The sequence below is a fragment of the Anomaloglossus baeobatrachus genome, unplaced genomic scaffold (genome assembly GCF_048569485.1).
Source record: "Anomaloglossus baeobatrachus isolate aAnoBae1 unplaced genomic scaffold, aAnoBae1.hap1 Scaffold_2618, whole genome shotgun sequence".
Classification (NCBI taxonomy): Eukaryota; Metazoa; Chordata; class Amphibia; order Anura; family Aromobatidae; genus Anomaloglossus; species Anomaloglossus baeobatrachus.
Window position 1 is genome coordinate 151748 of NW_027442158.1, and position 20102 is coordinate 171849.

Here is a 20102-nt window from a genome sequence, read left to right on the forward strand (position 1 = left end):
GACAAGAAAAATTATGTTCGTGGCAAAAAATGGTGGTGTTGCTATATAAAATTGCATTAAGAATAAAGAAAGGAAAAATTTCTTTATAAAAGTAGTGAAGAAAAAAGTGGAAAAAAGGGGAGTGTAAGCCATTTTACTAATAAATAGTGATGAGCGAGCATGCTTGTTACTACTCGGTACTCGCACGAGTATCACTGTACTCGGTCTACTCGACGGGGACCGAGTAATCTCGCGATACTCGTGCTGTACTCGTGGTCTTCATCCCTGCATGTTGGCGCTCTTTTGAGAGCCAGCCCTCATGCAGGGATTGGCTGGCAGACCACTGCAATGCCACAGCCCTGTTAGTTGTGGAATTGCAGTGATTGGCCGGCCTGCACAGCGTGACCGAGCCTTTATACCGGCGGGCGCGCTGTGCTCTGCTCACAGCTATCCAGACAGTCAGTGCAGGGAGAGGGTCGCTGCTTCAGGGAAAGGTTTGCGGCCCTTTATAGCTATTTCCGTAGCAGGGCTGCAAACAGTGTGACCAAAAGTCCTTCTCAGGACTATTCTAGTTGTATACAGGCAGGCAGGGTATAGCCAGGTCGGAGTACAGTAGCAGAGTCCTTCTCAGGACTATTGTTGCTGTATACAGGCAGGGTATAGCCAGGTTGGAATACAGGCTAGTGACCAAAAGAGTCCTTGTCAGGACTATTGTAGCAGTATACAGGCAGGCAGGCAGGCAGGCAGGGTATATAGCCATTCCTAGTGGTGACCGTATACCAGCCTTCATCATATCTGGGGCTGGTGTACACAGTCTAAAACAGTCCTGATAGTGTCAGACTTCTCAGCAATTGTCGCTCCTAAAACCTGTTAGGTTCTTAGTGCGTCCGTGCTTGCATTTAAAAACCGCACGTGTGTGCCTGTCGGTGGCAGCGTACAGGTGCACTTGTGTGCGTTTTTACCAAACTATTATATAACGCACAAGTGTAGTGTATAATACACGTCAGTCAGCAGTGGCTGATAGTGTCAGAGTTCTCGTCATTAATTTTTGCTCCTAAAACCTGTGTTAGGTTCTTAGTGCGTCCGTGCTTGCATTTAAAAACCGCACGTGTGTGCCTGTCGGTGGCAGCGTACAGGTGCACTTGTGTGCGTTTTTACCAAACTATTATATAACGCACAAGTGTAGTGTATAATACACGTCAGTCAGCAGTGGCTGATAGTGTCAGAGTTCTCGTCATTAATTTTTGCTCCTAAAACCTGTGTTAGGTTCTTAGTGCGTCCGTGCTTGCATTTAAAAACCGCACGTGTGTGCCTGTCGGTGGCAGCGTACAGGTGCACTTGTGTGCGTTTTTACCAAACTATTATATAACGCACAAGTGTAGTGTATAATACACGTCAGTCAGCAGTGGCTGATAGTGTCAGAGTTCTCGTCATTAATTTTTGCTCCTAAAACCTGTGTTAGGTTCTTAGTGCGTCCGTGCTTGCATTTAAAAACCACACGTGTGTGCCTGTCGGTGGCAGCGTACAGGTGCACTTGTGTGCGTTTTTACCAAACTATTATATAACGCACAAGTGTAGTGTATAATACACGTCAGTCAGCAGTGGCTGATAGTGTCAGAGTTCTCGTCATTAATTTTTGCTCCTAAAACCTGTTAGGTTCTTAGTGCGTCCGTGCTTGCATTTAAAAACCGCACGTGTGTGCCTGTCGGTGGCAGCGTACAGGTGCACAATTTGCACAAACTTTGATATAACGCCCAAGTCTAGTGAATACACGTCAGCACAGCATTGCAAAATGCGCAAGGGCGTTGGCAAGGAACAAGGAAGTGGACGTGATGGTGGTGCAGGCAGAGGCCGAGGTCGTGGGCAAGCTCTAATTTTGCCACAACAAAGGGCCACATCTAGTCGCTCGCACGTCCTGTCCCAAATTCTTGGGGACCGCAGCAGTACACCGCTCTTGAACCAAGACCAGTGTCAACAGGTTGTTAGTTGGATAGCGGATAATGCTTCCAGTCAGATTGGCACCACCACAAACACTCTGTCTTCCACACGGTCAAGTGTCAGTAGCCGTGATACTGCACCGCACATTTCAGAACCTGATCCTCCTTCCTACCACAAGGCTGAGTACACGTCCTTGGACATTAATGATCCCACACTTGGACACTCGGAAGAGCTGTTCACGTTTCCATTCGCACATTCTGGCCTCTCGCCAGCTCATGTTGAAGTGGGTCATGAGGAGATCGTATGTACAGATGGCCAAATATTTGAGCAGCCACGTTCTCACGAAGTTGGCAACGTGTCTCAACAAGGGGTGGACGATGATGAGACACAATTGTCAGGAAGTCAGGAGGAGGAGCAGGGTGCGGAAGAGGAAGACGACGTGGTGGATGATCCAGTAACTGACCCAACCTGGCAGGAGGATATGCAGAGCGAGGACAGCAGTGCACAGGGGGAGGGAGGCGTAGCATCCCAACAGGCAGTAAGAAGCAGGGTGGTGGCTCCAGGCAGAAGTCAGGCAACCGTTCCCCGGAACAACAACACGACACAAGGTGCCTGTACAAATGTTAGGTCTTCCCGAGTCTGGCAGTTTTTTAAGTTGGATCCAGATGATTCTAAAAAGGCCATTTGCAACACCTGCCGTGCCAGCATCAGCAGGGGTACCAAAACTAGCAGCCTGACCACCACCAGCATGATCAGGCACATGTCAGCCAAGCACCCGACTTTGTGGGAAGTACAACAGAGTCGAGGAGCAGTGCTTGCTAATGTCACTGCTACGTCTTCGCTGGTTGTGCATGCGAGCCAATTCCCTGTCCATGCTGCCTGCGAACAAGCCTCCTCCGGTCCTGCACCTGCAGTTGCCTACTCAGAAATAACACCATCATCAAGCACGTCCTTGTCCCAGCGCAGCGTTCAGTTATCCATTCAGCAAACCTTTGAACGCAGGCGCAAATACACTGCCAACACCCCACATGCCACAGTTCTAAATGCTAACATTTCGCGACTGCTTGCGCTGGAAATGTTGCCTTTTAGACTGGTGGAGACAGAAGCATTCCGCGACCTGATGGCGGCAGCTGTCCCACGTTACTCGGTCCCCAGTCGCCACTATTTCTCCCGGTGTGCCGTCCCCGCGTTGCATAACCACGTGTCACAAAACATCACACGTGCCCTGAACAACGCTGTTTCACCCAAAGTCCACCTAACCACAGACACATGGACAAGTGCTTGTGGGCAAGGCCGCTACATCTCGTTGACGGCACACTGGGTTAATATTGTGGAAGCTGGGACCCAGTCTGAGCGAGGGACGGAACACGTCCTTCCCACACCAAGGTTTGCAGGCCCTACCTCAGTCAGTGTTTCACCCACACTCTACAGCTCCGGAATGTCATGCTCTTCAGCCTCCTCCTCCTCCTGCGCATCCTCATCCACTGTACCCTCCACACCAGTCCCAAGCTGGAAGCACTGCAGCACTGCCTCGGCGAAGCGGCAACAGGCTGTGCTGAAGCTAATCTGCATAGGTGACAAACCCCACAATGCAGAAGAGCTGTGGACAGCTCTGAAACAGCAGGCAGATCACTGGCTCACACCTCTGAACCTAAAGCCAGGAAAGGTCGTGTGTGACAATGGCCGGAACCTGGTGGCGGCTTTGAGGCGAGGCCAGCTGACACATGTTCCATGCGTGGCCCATGTGCTCAACCTCGTGGTTCAGCGGTTTCTAAAGTCATACCCAGAGCTGTCTGATCTGCTGGTAAAAGTTCGCCGCCTGTCTGCACATTTTCGAAAGTCACCTACTGCTTCAGCCGGCCTTGCCGGCTTTCAGTGCAGTTTGCATCTTCCGGCTCACAGACTGGTGTGTGATGTCCCCACGAGTTGGAATTCAACTCTGCACATGTTGGTCAGGATATGTGAGCAGAAAAGGGCAGTTGTTGAGTACCTGCATCACCTAAGCCGTCGGGAAATGGGTCAAACTCCACACATAACACCTGAGGAGTGGAGATGGATGTCCGACCTATGTACCATCCTCCAAAACTTTGAGGACTCCACCAAGATGGTGAGTGGTGATGACGCCATTATTAGCGTCACCATACCGCTACTCTGCCTTCTAAAACGGTCTCTGCTCAAAACCAAACATGATGCATTGCAGGCGGAGCGCGATGAGTTGCAGCAAGAAACAGTAGTGGGTGTGGGTGATAACACACAGCCCAGCCTCGTCTCATCACAACGTGCAGTGGAGGACTATGACGAGGAGGAGGATGAAGACATGGAGCAAATCTCCGGCCAAATTGAGGATATGACATGCACACCAGTCATATCCTCGGTTCAGCGTGGCTGGCCAGAGGACAGGGTAGATGAGGAGGAGGAGGAGGAGGAGGAGGAGGACAGCATGTTCAGTCAACGTGTTGGTCAGGCTACTGAAGTCCTGGCTGTTAAGAGTCTGGCGCACATGGCTGACTTTATGGTAAGCTGCCTGTCTCGTGACCCTCGCGTTAAGAACATCTTGGCCGACAATCATTACTGGTTGGTAACACTGTTAGACCCACGCTACAAGGAGAACTTTATGTCTCTTATTCCCGAGGCGGAGAGGTCAACCAAAATGCAGCAGTTCCGGAAGGCCATAGTCACGGAAGTAGGCAAAGCATTCCCCTCACAAAACGCTAGCGGCATAGGTCAGGAATCAGTGGACAACCAAGGCGTACAGCCGAGAGAGGCACAAGTCCAATCCGCCAGAGGTAGGGGAACAGTCTTTAAGATGTGGGACAGTTTTCTCAGCCCCTCACGTACCACAGCCCCTGAGGTGCGGGGTAGTGCCACAAGAAATCCTAAGTTTGCCCAGATGCTCAAGGAGTACCTTGCAGATCAAACAACTGTACTCCGACATTCCTCTGTGCCTTACAATTATTGGGTATCCAAGGTGGACACGTGGCATGAATTGGCTCTCTACGCCTTGGAAGTCCTGGCCTGCCCTGCCGCTAGCGTTTTGTCAGAGCGTGTTTTTAGTGCCGCAGGTGGAATCATTACAGATAAACGCACCCGCCTGTCAACTGAAAATGCTGACAGGCTGACTCTGATCAAGATGAACAAGGGTTGGATTGGGCCAGACTTCACCACACCACCAGCAAATGAGAGCGGAATTTAAAGTTTGTAACGGGAATTTGCCATGTACCTCCAGTCACCCATGGGTACACACTTCTGGACTTTGGATAATCGCTGGACTGCTCCTCCTTCTCCTCATGCGCCACCATGATGACCGTTACAAGAGTTAGGCCTTTGTTTCAGGTATACCCCCAGTGGTAAATTTTTTCGCCCATTCTTTGCAGAATGGACATTACAACGACAGGAGACCCGCTCCTTTGCAATGGGAACAATGTTTTGAGGCCCTCATGCACGTCTCTATGCAGGGACAACGTGGAGCCTCCCAATTTTTGGCTGCCCTGCCAAAGGGCTATACTATAATACACCCACTTCCTGACAATGGACACTTAATGTTTTGAGGCCCTCATGCACGTCTCTATCCAGGGACAACGTGGAGCTTCCCAATTTTTGGCTGCCCTGCCAAAGGGCTATACTACAAAAGACCCACTTCCTGACAATGGACACTTAATGTTTTGAGGCCCTCATGCACGTCTCTATCCAGGGACAACGTGGAGCCTCCCAATTTTTGGCTGCCCTGCCTAAGGGCTATACTATAATACACCCACTTCCTGACAATGGACACTTAATGTTTTGAGGCCCTCATGCACGTCTCTATCCAGGGACAACGTGGAGCCTCCCAATTTTTGGCTGCCCTGCCAAAGGGCTATACTACAAAAGACCCACTTCCTGACAATGGACACTTAATGTTTTGAGGCCCTCATGCACGTCTCTATCCAGGGACAACGTGGAGCCTCCCAATTTTTGGCTGCCCTGCCTAAGGGCTATACTATAATACACCCACTTCCTGACAATGGACACTTAATGTTTTGAGGCCCTCATGCACGTCTCTATCCAGGGACAACGTGGAGCCTCCCAATTTTTGGCTGCCCTGCCAAAGGGCTATACTATAATACACCCACTTCCTGACAATGGACACTTAATGTTTTGAGGCCCTCATGCACGTCTCTATCCAGGGACAACGTGGAGCCTCCCAATTTTTGGCTGCCCTGCCAAAGGGCTATACTACAAAAGACCCACTTCCTTCCAATGGGCACTTCAGGTTTACAGGCCCTCATGCACGTCTCTATCCAGGGACAACGTGGAGCCTCCCAATTTTTGGCTGCCCTGCCTAAGGGCTATACTATAATACACCCACTTCCTGACAATGGACACTTAATGTTTTGAGGCCCTCATGCATGTCTCTATCCAGGGACAACGTGGAGCCTCCCAATTTTTGGCTGCCCTGCCAAAGGGCTATACTACAAAAGACCCACTTCCTTCCAATGGGCACTTCAGGTTTACAGGCCCTCATGCACGTCTCTATCCAGGGACAACGTGGAGCCTCCCAATTTTTGGCTGCCCTGCCAAAGGGCTATACTACAAAAGACCCACTTCCTTCCAATGGGCACTTCAGGTTTACAGGCCCTCATGCACGTCTCTATCCAGGGACAACGTGGAGCCTCCCAATTTTTGGCTGCCCTGCCTAAGGGCTATACTATAATACACCCACTTCCTGACACTGGACACTTAATGTTTTGAGGCCCTCATGCACGTCTCTATCCAGGGACAACGTGGAGCCTCCCAATTTTTGGCTGCCCTGCCTAAGGGCTATACTACAATAGACCCACTTCCTTACAATGGGCACTTCAGGTTTACAGGCCATCATGCACGTCTGTATGCAGGGGCATTGGTGAACCTCACAATTTTGGACTGCCCTGGCAAAGGAAAATACTACAAAGACTCAGTTCCTCAAAATGGGCACATTAGACTCAGAGGCCTTTATGTACGTCTCTTCTCAGGGACATCGGAGTGCCACACAATGTTTTACGTAAAATCTTTCATGTATTGATCTCAAAAAGTAACATACATTAGCTCTATCTCACTATTGGGTATGTGCCCTTAACATTTCCGCTATGAAAAATCATTTTGGTGTCATTTTGGAAGGTTTTCTGGTGAGTCCGTAAAAATGGCGTAAAACGCGGACAAAATTATTCACAGCTGTGACTTTTGAGTGATAAATGCTTCAAGGGGTCTTCCCCATGCTGTTGCCATGTCATTTGAGCACTCTTCGGAGACTTTTGTGCCATTTTTAGGGTTTCTACATGCTGCCGGTGGTCATTTCACAAAAATACTCGGGTCTCCCATAGGATAACATTGGGCTCGGTGCTCGGGCCGAGTACACGAGTATCTTGGGAGGCTCGGCCCGAGCTTCGAGCACCCGAGCTTTTTAGTACTCGCTCATCACTACTAATAAACCTAAAAAATAAAAATAAATTGAATAAAAATCATGAATGTTGTGTTATAACAGGAAATTCGGTGTAAGAATGAATATCCGGGATGAGAGTTCAGCGAATGAGTTATAGAAATTGTTACAAAAAGGAGTGTGTACGGTTTATGCGTAAATTTTCAGAATGCGTACATGAAAATTATATGTATGTGAGAATGTCCCCCATGCTTTGTAAAAAGTTATTTATGAAAATGTAAATAAAATATATAAAAATGCCTAATTATTTATAATTTATGAGAAAGATATATATGTATAAAAGAATGTTATAAGGTGTCCAAGAACCATAAAGAAAAAGGGTGCATATATAATGTTAGAGGTCTAGAGTTCCACCAGGCTATATCACCCCTAAAGAAATAGAAAGAAGACCTTACTACCTGTGTACCCCAAAAAAAGCTATATTTCTTAGCCAGGATTATGGTGGAGATATGCACAAGTGAAATAAGAATATAAAGTAATACAATAAGATTATAAAACCAATATGTGTGCATTCATGCACCACCCGGTACGCTACCCTTGCCAAATTGCTCACTCTAGATCCCCACACGATCCATGAAGCCGTTCCCCCGGTCACACTGCCTGCTGCCGGTTCCCACTCATCCCTGGGGGAGTTAGGCGAGTGGTATCGAGAGCTACATGTCGGCACTGATGATACCCCCATACACCACAAGGAAGGGGTATACCGGGTGGTACAGGAGTATGAGCGGGTTTTTAGCAAGCACCCTCTAGATTTTGGGCAGATTAAAGGGGTTCAACACCACATCCCTACCGGTACACACTCCCCTATTAAAGAGAGATACAGGCCTATTCCCCCTGCGCACTACCAATGCGCCAAAGACATGTTGAGGAACATGAAGGAGGCAGGGGTTATTAGGGACAGCTGTAGTCCCTGGGCCGCTCCGTTGGTGCTGGTTAAGAAGAAGGATGGCACCATGCGGATGTGTGTGGATTACCGGAAGATTAACCAGATAACGCATAAGGATGCTTACCCTCTGCCCCGCATCAAAGAGTCCCTGGCCTCGCTGAGAACCGCTAACTACTTCTCCACCCTTGACCTCACCAGCGGGTACTGGCAGGTGGCCGTGGCACCGGAAGACCGAGAGAAGACTGCCTATGGGACCGTTTTGCTGTACTTGGATGATGTGATTGTGTACTCACAGACGTATGAAGCCCACCTGGAGCACCTAGCCGAGGTGTTCGCGTCCCTTGCCAAGTATGGGATGAAGTTGAAGCCCTCAAAGTGTCATCTGCTGAAACCCAGAGTGCAGTACCTAGGACATGTGGTTGGTGCGGAAGGTGTCGCCCCCAACCCCGAGAAGATCACCGCCATCCAAGACTGGCCGAGACCGACCACAGTGAGGGAAGTGAGGCAGTTTCTGGGCCTGGTGGGATATTACCGTCGCTTCATTAAGGGGTACACAAAGATGGCTGCCCCCATGCAAGACCTCCTCGTAGGACAGACCAATGGTGGTAGATCCCTAGTAGCCCCATTGGTGTGGGAAGAAAAGCATGAGGAATCCTTCCGCCAGCTGAGAACAGCCCTGACCGGAGAGGAAATCCTAGCGTACCCTGACTACAGCCGCCCATTCATCCTCTACACCGACGCCAGCAATGTGGGCTTGGGGGCTGTTCTATCCCAGGTCCAAGACAGAAGGGAAAAGGTAATAGCTTATGCTAGCCGAAAACTCCGACCGACTGAGAGGAACCCTGAGAACTACATCTCCTTCAAGCTTGAGCTCTTGGCACTGGTGTGGGCTATCACCGAGCGGTTCCGCCATTACCTGGCAGCAGCCAAGTTCACCGCGTACACAGACAATAACCTGCTGACCCATCTAGATACGGCCAAGCTGGGCGCGTTGGAGCAGCGGTGGGTGACCAGGTTAGCCAACTACGATTTCACCATCAAGTACCGGGCCGGCCGTACCAACGTCAATGCCAATGCACTCTCCCGGATGCCCCACCTGTCGGAAGAGGGGCCAGAGGATGATGACCTCGAAGAGATCGAGTTGCCTGCATTTCACCGGCCATTCACTGAGAAGGTGCACGTCTACCAACAACGGGTGAACCTGGATCCGCTGCCCCGACAGGACTGGCAGGAAGCTCAGGACCAGGCACCTGCTGTCCGCCTGGTCAAGACTCTAGTGGAACAGGGTTCTGCTGGGATAGACCCTGCTGCCCCTGCCGAAGCCCAACGTCTGTGGCAAGAACGGACCCGGCTATACCTACACCAGGGGAAGTTGTATCGCGAGCTGATTAATCCAAAGACTCACGAGAAGATCCGCCAGCTGGTGATTCCCCAGGCTAACGTGCCCACCGTCCTGCAAGCATACCATGATGGTGCAGTGCACTTCGGGTGGAAGAAGCTAGAGATGTTGTTAAGAGAGCGGTTCTATTGGAGTGGAATGCGGGAATCTGTGGAGGCCTGGTGCCGAGAATGTGGCCCTTGCGCATTGAGAAGGAAGGACGAGGCCAGCCAGAAGGCACCCCTACACCCGATCATTACACACCAACCGCTGGAGCTGGTTGCCCTTGACCATGTAAAGCTCACCCCCAGCCGAAGTGGGTACACCTACGCTCTGACCATCGTAGACCACTACTCGAGGTTCCTGGTGGTTATCCCAGTTAAGGACTTAACCGGCCGCACCGCTGCTAAGGCTTTCCAGGCTTATTTCTGTTGACCGCATTGGTACCCGGAGAGGGTGCTTACCGACCAGGGTCCGGCCTTTGAAGCAGAGGTATTCCAGGAATTCTGCCAGTTGTACGGCTGCAAGAAAATCCGGACCACGCCTTACCACGCCCAAACCAATGGCATTTGTGAAAAGATGAACCACTTGGTCCTGGGCCTCCTCAAGACGTTACCACTGGAAGAGCGGAACCTGTGGCTGGAGAAGCTACCTGACCTGGTCGATATGTACAACAACATCCCTTCCAGCTCTACGAAATGCACTCCAGCATACCTGATGAGAGCTCGTCCCGGCCGGCTACCAGTGGATCTGGAAATGGGCTTGGAAGCTTCAGAAGCACTCCTGTCGACAGCTGAATGGGACACTCGGCGGAGGACACAGTACCGACAGGTCCAGGAGTATGTTGAAAAGAACTTGTGCCGGAGTCGGGGACAACAGAAGCAGTGCTTCAACAAGAAGGCGCCTGCCGGTTCCTTCCAACCTGGGGATGTAGTGCTGAAGCGGAAAAGAAGGGCCCACAAGCTGGATGATCAATGGGAAAAAACCCCGTATGTAGTCCAGCCCACAGGATGGGAGAATGGGAAGGCCTACCAGATCAGCCGTGACCAGGGGGGGACTTTGGCCACGGTTTCCCGAGACCACCTGAAGAAGTGCCCACCAGCATTGAGAGTAGCGGATGAGGCTCCAGTTCCCAGTCCAGTGGAGAAGGAAAAAGAGGTAATCCACACCATGATGGGTGATTTTCCAGCAGACTGGCCTACACAGAACGGTGCGGTGATCCTTCCAGTGATACTGTTCCCACAACCCGTGGATGAAGAAATGATGGAAACGGTTAACCGCGAGCCAGTGCCCAGGGATGTACCTGTACCCAGCTCCCCTACGCCTCCGCCTGCCCCACATGATAGCAGGAAGGAGGAACTGACTGTTCCCTCTGCCCCACTGCCTGTCACCACTGACACCGGACCCCGAAGGTCCACTCGCCCCAACCTAGGTAGACCCCCACTTAGGTACAGGGAAACTACTCTTTAAAAGGGGGGGGCTTTATGTGTTGAGTGTACCAGTTTGAAAGTTTTAAATGATAAGTAAAGATGATCAACCAAAGAAGTTTACCTGATTGAACCGTGATTAAACCGGCCGTTGCCGGCAACTGTTGTCCCCGTAGGGACTGTGCAACCATTGCGTAAGGAACTGCTTACGGACAAGCCCGAGAACTTGCAGGGCAACCACAAACTTAGTGCAATGTAAATAAAAATGTTTGTTGGCTTGACACCGTTACCGCCTCCGGAGAGGCTGATTTGGGAGGATGGGCCTGGAGGAAAGGGATGGCCTAGGCCCGCCACTACCGTAACCGGTGGCGATCCTCCGGGGGTTCAGGGGTCCCCTTGGACGTGGGCCCCCTGAAAGAGACAGAACCCGCTCGGGCAACTTGGTGCTGGACTGGGGTCAAGGGGTGCTGCCCGCTTCTTAGGGGCAGCATCAGGGCCAGGTTGTTTGGGTGGGAGAAGAGCGGAAGCTGTACCGTTGTAAAATGTTTATGATGCTTTTACATGTTTTACCGTTTTATTCTTTTTCAGTTGTGAAAATAAAACCGGTGATGGACGGGCAGCCCGCGGACGGTCTGCATTTTACTATAGGGGAATGTGGCGCCCTGGACAAGCCAGGTCGTCACAGGTACTACACCAACACACTCTACACTCCGGCTAGGCACACCGAAGCTAAACACAAATCCTAGTTGCCTTCCTCCAGGGGCTGATGTCCACACCAGGGGGTGGGCCAGGCGGTTGATCCCACCCACCGAGGAGTTCACAGTCCTGGAGGCGGGAAAAGGAGTCAGATTAGAGATCAGTTTTGGAGTTAGAGAAGTGAAGAGGAGAGGAGACTGACCGTGTCCGGGTGTGTGGCCCGGGCACTCAGCAAGGTTGGCAGACGGTGGTGACCTTCTGCAGGAGAGGCTGATTGGAGTGAACCGTACGGACCGGGGATGGGCGGTGGCCCGCCGGTACCAGATCTGGGAGTGAAGAGAAGCCAGCACCATCCGGCAGGGCCTACGGACCCCGACCAGGCTAGGAGTCGCCGTAAAACCGGTCAAATCCGTTAGCGACAGGAACCTCCAGGGTTTCCCAGCAGTCAAGACCCGATTGAAGGCAACAGCTCACACCGTAGAGGGAAGCACAGTCACCGCCAAGGCTACAGTTCCCAGGGCCAGAGCCTGCGGGCAAAAGGGGCTCCCTCAGCATCCATCCAAGCTGGGGAGCGGGTTACCGGTGGGAAGCCCGCTAGATTTTGGGGGAATAAAAGGGGTCCAACACCACATCCCCACAGGTGCACACCCACCCATCAAAGAGAGCTATAAGCCAATACCACCTTCACATTGCCAGTGTACCAAGGACATGTTGAGCAACATGAAGGCGGCTGGGGTTATCCGTGACAGTTGTAGCCTTTGGGCAGCTCTGTTGATCCTGTTAAAAAAGAAGGACGGCACCACTCCCCGTATTGAGGAATCGCTAGCTGCATTGAGAACTGCAAATTATTTTTCTACCCTTGATCTCACTAGTCACTATTGGCAAGTGTCCGTTGCTGAGGCAGACCGGGAGAAGACCGCCTTCGCCACCCCTATGGGTCTCTGCGAGTTCAAAAGCATGCCCTTCGAGCTGTGCAATGCGCCAGGAACCTTCCAGAGGCTGATGGAATGCTGCTTGGGACAAGATTTTAGGGTGTATAAAAAGGGAGATTAGATCCCGTGATCCCAACGTATTGTTACACCTCTATAAATCACTTGTAAGGCTACATCTGGAATATGGGAACCAGTTTTGGGCTCCACATTTTAAAAAGGACATTCAGAAGTTAGAGTCAGTTCAAAGGTGGGCAACTAGACTACTACAAGGAATGGAAGGCCTCCCATATGATGACAAGTTGAAAAAGTTATTAAGTGATTATTGGCTGCAATGGGGCTTTCTGGCTGGTGCCAGCCTCTCTTCTTAGCACACAGGAACCACAATCCCTACACCATGCTTCAATGGATTCTCTCATCCCAGCCCAGTAAAACTACATATTTTACACAGTCATAAGCAGCCAAAAGGGATCTATTCTATTCAATTGCAAATGATCTAGATAAGACTGAGAATAAGATACTGCACGGGACATAGCAGAGTTGGTCAAGTTGAGTGGAGATGAGTTTGCTATTTGGCACAGCTTTTTGCATCAATAAAGCAAGTAAAAGGTGTGAAAGATAAAAAAAAGGGTGAAAGTGTGAAAAGTGAATTGGCCAAATTGAGGTGCATATAAAGTTTTTGCTTTCTTTCAATTCACTAATGGGGCTCATTTGAATCAGGTGAATTGAGTTCTGCTTTTGGAAACTGGGTTAAGAAGGGGTGCACCGGTCCTGGAGGTACTGCAATACCAGGTCAATGCGTGCAGTGGACAGAGCAAGATTTTTTCCATCTCCTTGTTCTAAAAATCCATTTAATATATGGTCCCCAGAGAGGGGACGTATCAGATATTAAACTGATAAGAACAGATTTAATTTTTTTTTTTTTCTGTTTATCAGTAGGACTTCAAAATAACAAAGGTGATCGCCTCCCGTTGCCTGGGAACCGTCCAGGCACAAGAGGGCTATGTGTCACCAGAAGGCGCACACACTTCCTCAAGGCCGGCAGACGTGCAATCCCAGGCACCTTCCAGTACCGACCAAGGTAGCGTCCTCCGAAACTACACTTGATCTTAGCCAAAAGGCCGAGAAGCTATAACCCGAATTGGTTACGGCCTTGAGTGGCACCCTGGCCTATACCGGACACATCTTAGGGAGAGGGAGACAAACCCACGCCTACAGAAGACATTTTGTCACCCAAGCCAACCCTTGAAAAGGCTGTTTTGCAGAGCAAAAACAAGAAGAATGGTGCTTTTTGCAGCTGCCGCCCACTGCAATGAATCTGAATAACTCCTCCTTTTGGACACAAGCACCTCCCCTCCCCCTTGCAGTCTTTCCAATTCATGATACAAAAAGACGGACGGACAGGACAGGACAGGACAGGCTGCCTGACTTTCCGTCACTGCCACCCTTTGCCATCCTTGCCCGTAGAAAGCCCTTTCATCATCCCCAAACCCTAATCTTTTCCCTTCCCTTCCCAGATGCGTCTCACTCCCTTTCATTAGGAAGTGAGCGCAGCCTTTTCTCCGTTCTGCACATGCGCGACGTTAAACACAAATGCGCAGGCGTGCGTTCCATTACCCTCACTGCATTCCACTCCCATACAGGAAGTGGGCGCAGCTATTACTACGGTCGCACATAAAAGAACCCACGGCCACCACTGCACATAGCTGACTCCACCACAGGACACCCACTTCTACACCAACGCAGGTAAGACAGGATCGGCACCTCTATGCTCCCGTTACAATCAGGCTCAGTCACCATGTGATAACGCTCTCAACTCTTTAGTTGCAGGCTCCCCTTGCTTCACCTCCACTGGCTGTGCTGCCATTTCCTCTCCCACCTGGAAGGTATACTTTATTCCACTATTTTCCTGTTTCTCTCTTCCCCCTTTTCCCATAACCTACTTTTATCTGCATTTGTGGGGTATTTATATGCTATTTACATCATAGTTTTATTCATTAATATGGAAGGGAAGAGTGCCCATGAGAGTGTTGAACTGCGGAGAGCAAAAGATTAAGCTGCTCCGATTTGCCACCATTGATAAGCTGTTCTCAGTAGATACACATGCTATCCAAACAGCAGCATCCACCATTGCTTCAGCCCACCCATTCAGTGACAGCTCACCAAGTCAGCCAGAGGAGTGGTGTAAGGAATTACACGTAGGCACTGACTCCACACCTTCACATCACAAGAAGGGGGTCTACAGGCTAGTGCAAGAATACGAGCAAGTCTTCAGCAAACATCCGCTAGACTTTTGAAAAATAAAAGGGGTCAAACACTACATCCCCACAAGTGCACACCCACCCATCAAAGAGAGATATAAGCCAAATCTACCTGCACATTACCAGTGTACCAAGGACATGTTGAGCAACATGAAGGAGGCTGGGGTTATCCGTGACAGTTGTAGCCTCTGGGCAGCTCCGTTGGTCCTGTTAAAGAAGAAGGACAGCACCACTCCCCTGTATTGAGGAATAGCTAGCTGCATTGACAACTGCAAATTATTTTTCTACCCTTGATCTCACTAGTCACTATTGGCAAGTGTCCGTTGCTGAGGCAGACCGGGAGAAGACCGCCTTTGCCACCCCGATGGGTCTCTGCGAGTTCAAAAGCATGCCCTTCGAGCTGTGCAATTTGCCAGGAACCTTCAAGAGGCTGATGGAATGCTGCTTGGGACACCGAAACTTTGAAACGGTACTGCTATACCTTTATGATGTTATTGTTTATTCTAACGCAAACAAGATTTTAGGGTGTATAAAAAGGGAGATTAGATCCGATGATCCCAACGTATTGTTACCCCTCTATAAATCACTTGTAAGGCCACATCTGGAATATGGGGTAAAGTCCTGAGCAGGTTGATAACCATTGGTTTGAGCATGGTAGGGTGTAATACGCATCTTCCTGCATCGGTAAAAGCTGCAGAAGTCCTTGAAGATTTCCGCTTCAAAGGCAGTGCCTTGATCTGTGAGGACTCTCTCTGAGTAGCCATGAGGTCTGCATAAGTGTGCTTGGAAGACCTTCGCTGCAGTATGGGCCATTAGATCTTTGACTTGTACCACAACCATAAATCTCGAGTAGTTGTCTACCATCGTAAGTGCATACGTGAGCTCGCCTCGATATTCTGCAACAAAACTCCCTTTTTCGATTTCAGTTTCAGCAAACACTCCTCTTCCTGTAGAAAATATTTATCATTACCTAAGACAGTCATTCTAATGCATGACAATATTAAGGCAATTTAGTTAAAACTTGTTTTAACTCACCTTTAAGGGGATTGATGTATTTCATGGTCAATCCAGGTTTGTCAGTGATGGCACTGACATAATGTATGGCGTCTTTTTCGGGCGTTATCCTTTGCCTTTTCATTGTGAAAATCCAGTTGCCTATATCAAAGCAAATTCTACTACTTGTAAAGTATGCAGAAAATGAAATGTAGAACATATAACATCAACTGCTTAGGAACGCATCATAGGTTAGTACTTAAAAGGATATTGTCATGTTCTAGTCATAATGCAAGCTGGACATTTTTCATGTTACCCTGTAATCGCCGGCCTGTTCTAATGCTCACAAGCCAAGATATAGGCTCAGCTGCTAAGGCTTCCCTCTGCCTTCTGAATGAAAATTGAATATGTCTGGCTCACTGTGTATATAGCAGGTGCTCAGAAAAAATAAGAGTCAATTCAATAGAAATAGCTCTGGCACACTATAGTGATCAATAACGTAAGAAAAGAACTCTTAGAATGCTGAAAATTCTTTATTTGTGCAAAAGGATAATTCATCCAACGTTTCGAGCTTGTTTTTAGGTCTTTATCAAGGATAAAGTTATCTAAGATCATAAAGGGTTACAAAACCATATAAACACGTAATTAGTACATAGTACAACATAACAGTACAATATATTGCTACTTGAGAGTACAATGGGTCAAATGACCATGATGCACATACAAAAAAATTTTCCAAAGCCATAGTGAAAACATTTGTACTGAGGAAAGAAAATTTCCACATGACCTATCTGGAGGAACATTCTGGATCAAACAACCAAAAATAGTCAAGCAGGTAAATACACACCTATATGGATAACAGGATGATATGTGTTCAATTGTATAGCGTCATTGCCATTAAGGTACAAATGGAAAACTTGCAATCCTATATAGTGAAGGAAATGAACACATATCATATCAAAGAACACAGGAACATGGGTGTGAGAAAAACCTCAATGTTTATACTTTGTTCTTTATAATGGTGTGAACATGTATATGTCTCAGTACCTTATGAACTTGAGAATTCTAGTGAGTAGATGATGAAAGCCTATTCCAGAACTGGAATCGGTAAATAATTGTAGGTGGAATCTAAATGAAAAGATGGTACAAGTGTTATCATGACACGTGGGCTATAACACAATGGACCGTGTGACAAAGAAGAAAGGAGAGAAAGAAGAGGAAGAAAATGGAACTACCTGTAACATTACGTGATAGTCACTGGTAAGTATCACTTGACAATTCAGGTGAAAAAGGATTCCTTTATTAAAGGGTTCTCAGTCGCCTCAGGATCATGAAATACTAGGGTAAATGATATGAGAATGGGTAAGAAGCACCACTAAAGGAAATATGAGATGCAGGACATATATCTATAAACCCCTGAACTACATGATAGAAATAAAAAGAAGAAAAAAGAAAAAAAAGAAGAAAGAAGAAGAACACATAGAATGCGGAAAGAGAATGGGTACAACTACCTGAGTTACTGCAGGGAGGCCCCTGGTAGGTATTGTGAGGGTTAGTGGAATTCCTTCACTGAAGGGTTCTCAGTTGCCTCAGGTTCGTGAAAAATGCTATAGACAAATAATGCCCGGAGAAAAGGGGTTCATATACAGCGAATAATGGTAATACAAGGTACATGTGTCCCATGTAATAGTATAAATATATATATATTGTACTAAGCTCTACACCAGAAATAGAAAGTAGTCCCTCTGCCTTCTGTCTAGGTGCCCTGAGTTATGTCCTGTAAACTGTCACAGTGACCTAGACACACATGTGTAGTAGGGGAATATCCCTGCTGAGATGCCAGTGCTAGAGCACTCGTTTGCTGTGGAGTTGAACGCTATGTGAGCAGTTCTTACCTTCAATGAGCAGAAGTCTCTTTTTTCAGATTTCAATATCTCTGTGGGTATCTGGCAGAAATATGGAATACTCTTTACTGCTAAGACCCTGTACACCACTCCCACTAAAGGGGGCTTTACACGCTGCGACATCGCTAAAGCGGAGTCGTTGGGGTCACGGAATTTGTGACGCACATCCGGCCGCATTAGCGATGTTGCTGCGTGTGATACCGATGAGCGATTTTGCATCGTTGCAAAAACGTGCAAAATCGCTCATCGGTGACATGGGTCTCCATTCTCGATTATCGTTACTGCAGCAGTAACGATGTAGTTCGTCGCTCCTGCGGTAGCACACATCGCTCCGTGTGACACCGCAGAAACGAGGAACCTCTCCTTACCTGCCTCCCAGCCGCTATGAGGAAGGAAGGAGGTGGGCGGGATGTTCCGGCCACTCATCTCCGCCCCTCCGCTGCTATTGGGCGGTCGCTCAGTGACGTCGCTGTGACGCCGCACGGACCGCCCCCTTAGAAAGGAGGCGGTTCGCCGGACACAGCGACGTCGCCGGGCAGGTAAGTATGTGTGACGGGTCTGGTCGGTGTTGTGCGGCATGGGCAGCGATTTGCCCGTGTCGCGCAACAGATGGGGGCGGGTACCCACACTAGCGATATCGGGACCGATATCGCAGTGTGTAAAGTAGCCTTTAGTCACATGACCAAGACTGTATCTGTGTCCCTACAACACACTTGAGACAAATGTGTGTGTGAGCCTGCATTGTGGGGTATATATAATATATTATAGAGCTGGGAAGGATCATTCTAAGCAGTGAGCTGTTCCAGTATTTGTAGGAAAATACCCAGTAGAAGCATCAAACACAGCACCAATACCTCCCATCAGTATTCCACCACAGTGCCATGTAACCCATGCCCTACACTCCCATCTACACCAATACTATACAGGCACAAACTAGTATATCTGACTAAAAGCCCCCAAAATATGAAGAACGGCCTATAGTTGAGTGTGGATATAAAATCTATGTGAGCAGAGCTAGAATAGAAATCACTGATCGCATTGAAGTCATTCTGACCATAAATCACCATGATATCAAGGTGAGGAGTTGTGTGTTACTGCTGGGAGGAAAGGGTTAACAGTGGAATATTAAGGTGCATTTCTGTGTGCAGTGTTACTAGTCAATGTAACAATTCAGTATGAGCTGCTCTTGGTGCCGGGGGAGGGAGATGCTCTCCTGAGCAAGATAGATGGGGAATGAACATGATATCTATATAGTGTAAGGCAGGGGGTCTCAAACCAGGTGATCATGTCTGATCAACTGGTTACATTATGTCTGATTACCTTGTCTAACAGTTTTTTCTCCCCTTTCTTTACCTTCCAGGTTCCCATAGTCACGTGAAATATCCCTGTTGCACTTGATTACGGCTCACTATTCACTATAGGATGTCTTATATCTAACATCACACTCTCACCCATCAGCACTCTATAGGTTTGTATAAGGTATGCGCTTACACATCCGGTCCTCCATAGGTATTTCCACTTATGTAACACTATCCCTATGATCACTCATAACTCATACCCTTGTAGTCAATTACAGCCTCCTCTCTCCCCCCTCCCCTTCTCCCTTTCCATCTATAATTTTGCCAGTACAATATTAGTTTACATTAGGCACACACTCACATATTCCTTTCCTTAGTGATTTATTGTAATTCACATTCACATACAATTCTCTATGCCTGCCCCATTACTACATTCATACCTACTTGACCCTATCCTGATACCCCTTGTCTCACCTTGTTGGTCCCTACACCTGTTATCATGTCCTTTCCTGTGTCTGTCTTGTCACACAACACATTTTAGCATATAACTTGTGCTCCTTATTACCTGTCCTGCCTATTAGAATTATGTCCATTATGTCCATGCATGGCCCAATGAATCAAGTCTGTACTTCATATTCATGGTTTAAGCCTTTGGGTTCCAATGTGCCCAGAGTATATATCCAGAAAGATTCCCTTTCTTTGAGCTTCCTAATTCTATTGCCTCCTCTGCGTATGGCTTGGACATGTTCGATGACTTGGAATCTTAATTGGATCACTGTGTGATTATGCGTCACAAAATGGTGTGGGACTGGTAATAGAATCTGCTTACAATGTATTGTTGACTTGTGTTTAGCTCAAAGAAAGAGAATCTTTCTGGATATGTACTCTGGGCACATTAGAACCCAAGGGCTTAAACCGTGAATATGAAGTAAAGACTTGATTCATTGGGCCGTGCACCATG

At 48.5% G+C, this 20102-nt stretch overlaps 1 pseudogene; it reads right to left on the minus strand.

Moving 5' to 3' along the window:
* Positions 1–13440: 13440 nt before the first annotated feature.
* LOC142263633 (U2 spliceosomal RNA) lies at positions 13441–13647 on the minus strand (annotated as a pseudogene).
* Between the last annotated feature and the right edge of the window lie 6455 nt (positions 13648–20102).